Here is a 7272-nt window from a genome sequence, read left to right as displayed (position 1 = left end):
AATTACTATACAAATATTTTCTAGTTTGAAAACTGTGGTTTGAAATTTTAGAAATCTGTAATTGAGGAGATACAACAATATTTTTTAAAAATCATTGGTAAAGCGGCTAAAGCCAAAGAGTCATGGTTTTCAAAATATAAACTGATGACTTTATAACACATGGTAATATAGTAGTGCAACAAAATTATAAATATTATGATATACTATAGACTTGAAAGAATTGGAAGATAATATTGTACCGAATGTCTTAAAAAAGCAATTCCTACTGAAAATTGGAAGTCATGTACATGAAGTTCAAGTTAGTCAGATGGAAGAAATTGAGAAACTGAATGAAACAAGATTAAAAAATAATTGCTGATCTTATTAAAAATTGGAATTTTTCTGAGTATGTTCAATTATATACAGTAAATATATTATACATGTTACAATTGAAATAGACACTAGTAAATCTGAATGATGACAGAAACTGATGCTAATATTGAAGAGAGTGAAGTAACCACTCCAAAAGTCTTTGCAAAAAAGAAGGCTCACCAGAATACTGGATAAGCTGTTCAGGTTAAATTAATAAGACTCCTAGAGATTACTATGTGTATTTATTCCAAAGTAGTAGAAGACAGGAAAAGATGAGACCAAGAAGACAAAAAAATGTTATCACTTTGGATTGAAGCTTGGGTCTGCAAAGGAAGCTAAATTGTACAATAAAGCTAGCGTCAGGTCCATATCTTATATAGAGATATAATATGAAACTATTTGTATTAGTGGAGAAGACATTAAGTCTGTAATGGAAACATTAATTGAGGAAGTTCAAACATCAAAAGACATCAAATACAATGTCTTAGTTTGGTTTATGGATATGGCTATGGAAACAAACATTTTTAGTAAGACAAAACACTTCATCATTTAGACTAGTTCTTAATTTTTTAATAGCACTACAAATTGAAAATAAATGAACATTGTCAAACATTGGAAGAGATGTTGACCGTAAGTTGGCTGAAACAAGTTGAAGAATTTAGAAAAATTGTTACTTGAGATGGTAAGTGTATGATATTTTAATTATCATATAATTAATTATACATGTTATATCCAGCAACATCGTACTCAAAAACTAAGAGACATTAAATCTGTCACTGATCAAGCAATAGAAGAACTAAAAAAGGCTATTAACTAGACTGGAGGAAAACAAGATGTTCAACTATAGATACCTCTTCTATTATCCATGCTACAGCTCCATAACTAATAATGGCTAAAATCAATTTTAAGGTAAAAATATCTGAAATTTTTTTTCAGCTTTTTTTGATGGAATCATGTAAAGATACTTGTTCTAATAATTGATCATGCTTTAAAAATTTTTAAACCCTAGTACTTTGCAGAAATGTAGTTTGATTCCTTAATATCTGCAATGCTTTGGAGACGTCAAATAATAATATTAAAGAACCTAGAGAGCTGAAACTTTGAAAATTAAAGATGAAGTCAATTACTACAATTTTACGGATGGATTTATTTCTACAATAATATTGACATTTTTACAAAGCTATAAACCTTCCTTACTTTAATCACTATTATTATTATATGTTATACAAATCGTACAAAGAAATGCATCCGTAAAAGTACTAAAAATTGATCATTTTCGTTCTTGAACTTGTCAGCAGGTTGTTACATTATCCATAGAATCAAAAATCACAACAACAGTATCTAAACAGTGCAAAAGTCGCCATCTTGATAATGAATAATCGATTTTCATTAATTAAAGGCAATGAATACACTTAGTGTCCGGTTATTGATAAGTGACTTTCGCGGGGTTAAAATAGTTAAATAAAAAATGTATTAATTATTATTTGCTATTATTATTATTATTATTATGTTCGTAGTCTTATGTGCCTTCATCTCAAAGCAGACCACGCTTTAATAACAATAATAACAACAATAATAAAAATAGTAATAATATATTTAACTATTTTAACCCCGCGAAAGTCACTTATCAATAACCTGACACTAAGGTATTCATTGCCTTTAATTAATGAAAATCGATTATTTCATTATCAAGATGGCGACTTTGCACTGTTAGATACTGTTGTTGTGATTTTTGATTCTATGGATAATGTAACAACCTGCTGACAAGTTCAAGAACGAAAATGATCAATTTTTAGTACTTTTACGGATGCATTTCTTTGTACGATTTGTATAACATATAATAATAATAGTGATAAAGTAAGGAAGGTTTATAACTTTGTAAAATGTCAAATATTATTGTAGAAATAATCCATCTGTAAAATTGTAGTAATTGACTTCATCTTTAATTTTCAAAAGTTTCAGCTCTCTAGGTTCTTTAATATTATTATTTGACGTCTCCAAAGCATTGCAGATATTAAGGAATCAAACTACATTTCTGCAAAGTACTAGGGTTTTAAAAAAATTTTAAAGCATGATCAATTATTAGAACAAGTATCTTTACATGATTCCATCAAAAAAAGCTGAAAAAAAATTTCAGATATTTTTACCTTAATAATTATTATAATAATATAAAATGCATGTTGTATGTTATGTACATATATATATTAGACATATGTGTTAAATGATCTATTTTTACCAACTGAAACACCAACAGTTAGATGGGGCTTTCCTAATTGATGAATTATGCATATCACATTGAGAGTGTAGGTGTGGCATACTAATTTCAGTGAGTGAAAGGTTAAGACAGGCCCATATCACTTACCAGATCACTGTAGATACATCCATCTACATATTCATCTCTCCCATAAACTATAGGTCTCTGCCAAGGACAGTTTATGGACAGTATACTCATCATCACATTTTCTATTGTCTGTTTTGAAGCTAACATCCATCATTTTGCTACAGAATATATCTCAAGTTCACTTCAATTGTCTTAGTGTTTTAATGTACAAGACATTTGAATCATTTGTTGAAAAACATAACGTTAAAACAATTTAAAACACAATACTAATAAAGTCTCTTCTCATATCTAGAGATAGCATAAAAAATAAACCTTATCTCTCTGTCATAACCTTACGAGTGCAATCCATGAACACCTCCTTCAGAAATAGATGAGTTAGTTCTCTTCTCAAACCTCAACTCACCACTATACATCATTGATCTAGAAAGATAATAAAGTACCACCTCATGAGACACTTACATACCTTAGTGACGTCAAACTTCTAGCTCCAACATCTTGACAACTATGTTGAACACCTACACAATACAGTAGTAGTAGTATAATGATAGGATTAATGGATTGATATGTTATATAACATATTAGATCTATGATGTTAATAGATCTAAGGTACAATAGTGGTAGTGTATGGATTGTAGTAGTAGCAATATAATAGTATATTGGATATATAGAGCTAATGTAGTATCATAATACCTGCTATTAGATATGGTATATATTGTAATACTGATCCTTTGTCTACGACAGCTCCACTAACTCCTTGAGCCACTTTAACTTTGTCAGAATCATTGTTACTAAAAATATAACAATGCACATTATTTTGTCGTAAGTCATTTATCATGTGAAATATTGACTTAGGCAATGAGTAATTGAGAAAGTAACTTTGTCAAAATCATTGTTACTAAATAGAACAATATCCATTTGGTGTAAATTACTAAAGTCATTTATCAGGTGAAAATGTCAATGTGTGTTTATTGTAGACATGTGTATTATTTGTTATAAGACTAGATAATAAAGTTAAAGTATGTCATCTATAATACTAAACAGTAACTAATCAAACATTGTACTAACCTAAAATATCTGTTCTTACTACCTTCTTTTTCCATAGCACTCAAAGAGCCCATTCCTAATTAGTTTAATTAGTAGTTAATTAATAGGATATTGTAATAACATTATTAATACCTCTGTACTTCTTTTAATCTAACACCATCTGAAAGTAGTATTGTCCAGGTGATTCTGTGGTGCCAGCTAATAATGAACCCATCATTACTGCAAGAGAGAGAGAGAGAGAGAGAGAGAGAGAGATCAGACTTTCCCTTTTAATTCTTACCAGTGGAAGCTCCCAGAGCCAATGATTTCACAATATGTCCAACATTTTGTATCCCTCCATCAGACATAAACTGGTACACCAAATCGTCTAGCATATTCAGCCACTTTATAAACAGCAGTACCTTAGGACGACCAACAGCTAACACCTCCTAAATAAAGAAATGAAAATAGATATATATTTTAAATTTCTGTCCAACATTCATCCATCTGTCTATCTGTCCACTGTCCCATCTATCCATACCTGTGTGATACAAATGGATCCACTTCCATTCCAACTCTCAATCCATCCACACCAGCATCTATTAAATTTTTAGCTTGTTGAGCTGTCACAACTACAAAGACGAGCAATCAATGATATAATTATGACATCATTATTTATTGACCATTTCCACCAATGACTTGTAGATTAGGATACTTCTCTTTAATATGTTTAATCATTTAAATTTGATAGACTGAATTACCCTGAGATGAATCCTGTGTGAGTGAATTAAAAAGAGAAACATTCAAGAGTACTAAGATGAGGCATATTTATAAGAGTTTTGATATGACTAATTCTATATTTAATCCACATATAATGATCTTAGCTATACTACTGTCTTAATATTAAGCATCAAATGTACTGCTACTTTTAATATGAGGTCTTTGTCTACTTGTTTGTTCTACTAACCAGTACAATGACATCTGCTCCAACCTTTACTAAACTATCCAATCTCACTTTGTCATCACTAAATGTACCAATAGCTGCTCCAACTAAGAGACAAAATATAATATTATATTTTATTGCAGTCAGGTTAGTACCCTAGTAACTGCTTCATGCCATCTTTGAAGCAAGTGGAAATGTCCGACTTTTTTTCAAGTCAGTTCTAGCTATTAAAGCAATTAATTCATCATTTTCATTGACTATGGGAAGTTTCCCTAGAGAAATGATAATAATACAACTTATATAATATTATTATAGTGACCTTTTTTGCTTGTTTGTAGAAGTGGTAGATCTTCTTCTAAAGTACAGCCATGTTGAGCAACAACTAATTCCTCTCGTGGAGTCATGAGTCTAAACAACAGATAGAACACAAATACTAGTTAATAATAGACTTACATCTCCAAGCGGTCTGTCTCTAGACTCACGACCTAAAAAGTCCCAAGATCTCGTGATGTGATAATACCTACTAATTTACTACCTAATTTGCCCAGTACCTAAAAGGAATTAAGAAAGACTCTTGTTACTTCCAGTAGAACTAGCGTATTCATGTTAAATCTAATATTAGTTATAGTACTATTAAAAAAGTATGTACTAGTGATTGGTATGCCAGAGAATCCATATGCTTTCTTCATATCCAGCAAATCTTTCAGTGTGTTCTCAGGAGCCATACATACTGGATCTCGTATAAAAACCTTGTTATATTTCTAGTTGAAAATTCAAGTTCAATACTATGATTAATATTTATAACATACCTATTCATTTTATAGATAGTTTTCTTACCTCTCACTTTATGTACTTCTTCTTTTTCTTGCATTTCAGGAGAATTGTTATGATGTATTATACCAATACCACCCATTAACTATATATAGTAAGAGATAATAAAAGATAATAATTGACATGTCAAGGTGATTATTGTCTTACAGCTAATGCAATAGCCATTTCTGCTTCAGTGACTGTATCCATTGGGCTACTGACAAATGGAGTTTTGAGTTTGAGATTACGAGTAAGAGCACATGTCATGTCCTGTAAAATAATTGTCAGGAAATAAAGTTAGCTTGTGTGTAATATTTTTAAGCTCTCTTTGACATGATATCATTCAAGTCCATCCTTTCATGTATATGTAGACAATATTCATCCCTCACTTGTATCCAAGAACTATATTGTCTCCAAAGTCAAAGTTATGTAAAAATTGAATTTTTAACACAGGAGAAATATAGATCTTGTACAGAAAGTGATGGACTTATTAAAGCTATCTGGTAAAAGAGGTCAAATGAATATTAAGTAACAGTATGTTGATAGTTATACAATAAAACAATAAATAGTTGTATCAACTCACTACTTCTTCAGAAGTGAAATCAACAAAGCCAGGTAACATCAAGAAGTCACTGGAAGGAGAAAACAAATCTTTTTGCAGCTGTATTCATAATATATGTCTCTTACTTAGTAAGTGAGCCCTTCATGAGAACTAAATAACTGTGCTGCTGTTAGTCCATCTTCAGGAACATAGGCTGTCTCTCCAGATATCAAATATTCGGCCATCATTCCAACACATGAGGTCACAGATTAGTACCGCCCACTTGGGGTGGGGCTCGCCTTCAAGACGCAAAACTGTTTATTGTTGCAGCCATAATTATAGGCATAGTTGTATTGACTAGTATCAAGCATTTGCTAGCATAGTAACGAAATATTTGGTGAATGGGTACAATCTAAATAGTAATCAATAAAGCCACCCCCCCAGGTACTATTAAGAAAGTTCATTGGAAAGGGAGAAAGCAAGTCTTTTTGCAGCTTTTACTTCTGTATATAACGTCTCTTACTTGTAAGTCCTTCATGAGAACTAAATAATACTCGGCCATGATTTTAATACTATTAGGTCAGTCATGGCAGCTCCTCCCACTTTGGGGTGGGGTGTTTATGTACATGAAGAACATTGATGGTCTAAAATTGTTCGCAGTATTAAAGTATATTATAATATAAATAACCACGCCTTATTAAGTTATACTATACAAGTGCCTAGTCGAATATTTTCTACCATTTTATTGTCAACGAAGACCAAGTACAACGATTGTTGGCTGATCTTCATCCAGACTTTTCTAGTAGTTTGAAACATTAGGGCTATTTTACCTTACCTCATTACAAATGGTTTGATCACTCGTGAGAGCGAGATATTCTTTTAAAAAGATTGCTATACAGATGACTATAAGATAAACCAGCTGATGACATGATGGTTACCAAAGAAGGTCCAGATGTCATTGAAAAACTCATCAAGTGTTTAGAAGAGTCTTCTGAAGGTACTGACCATGGAGCACTAGCTAAAAAGCTTCAAAGTTCGAGGGGAGAAATTTCACATTGATAAAAAGACAAATTACCAACATTTAAAGGGTAAAGTTTTATTCCTCATTATTATTATTAATTTTGTTACAATAGATTACATGTTGTTCTTGTGTAAGTGCATCTGTAAGATGTTTTGTCTGTGCTGCTGTCTAGGATATATATGTATAGGTTTCATTGTTGTAATATTGTCTATAGTTCTTCTTGTTGGTTCGCCTTAGTTCTT

At 31.3% G+C, this 7272-nt stretch overlaps 1 pseudogene; it reads right to left on the bottom strand.

Annotated features, from left to right (window-relative positions):
- Positions 1-2958: 2958 nt before the first annotated feature.
- LOC121366214 lies at positions 2959-6254 on the bottom strand (annotated as a pseudogene).
- Between the last annotated feature and the right edge of the window lie 1018 nt (positions 6255-7272).

This window comes from Gigantopelta aegis, unplaced genomic scaffold (genome assembly GCF_016097555.1).
Source record: "Gigantopelta aegis isolate Gae_Host unplaced genomic scaffold, Gae_host_genome ctg5016_pilon_pilon, whole genome shotgun sequence".
Classification (NCBI taxonomy): domain Eukaryota; kingdom Metazoa; phylum Mollusca; class Gastropoda; order Neomphalida; family Peltospiridae; genus Gigantopelta; species Gigantopelta aegis.
This window is presented reverse-complemented; position numbering and strand designations above follow the sequence as displayed.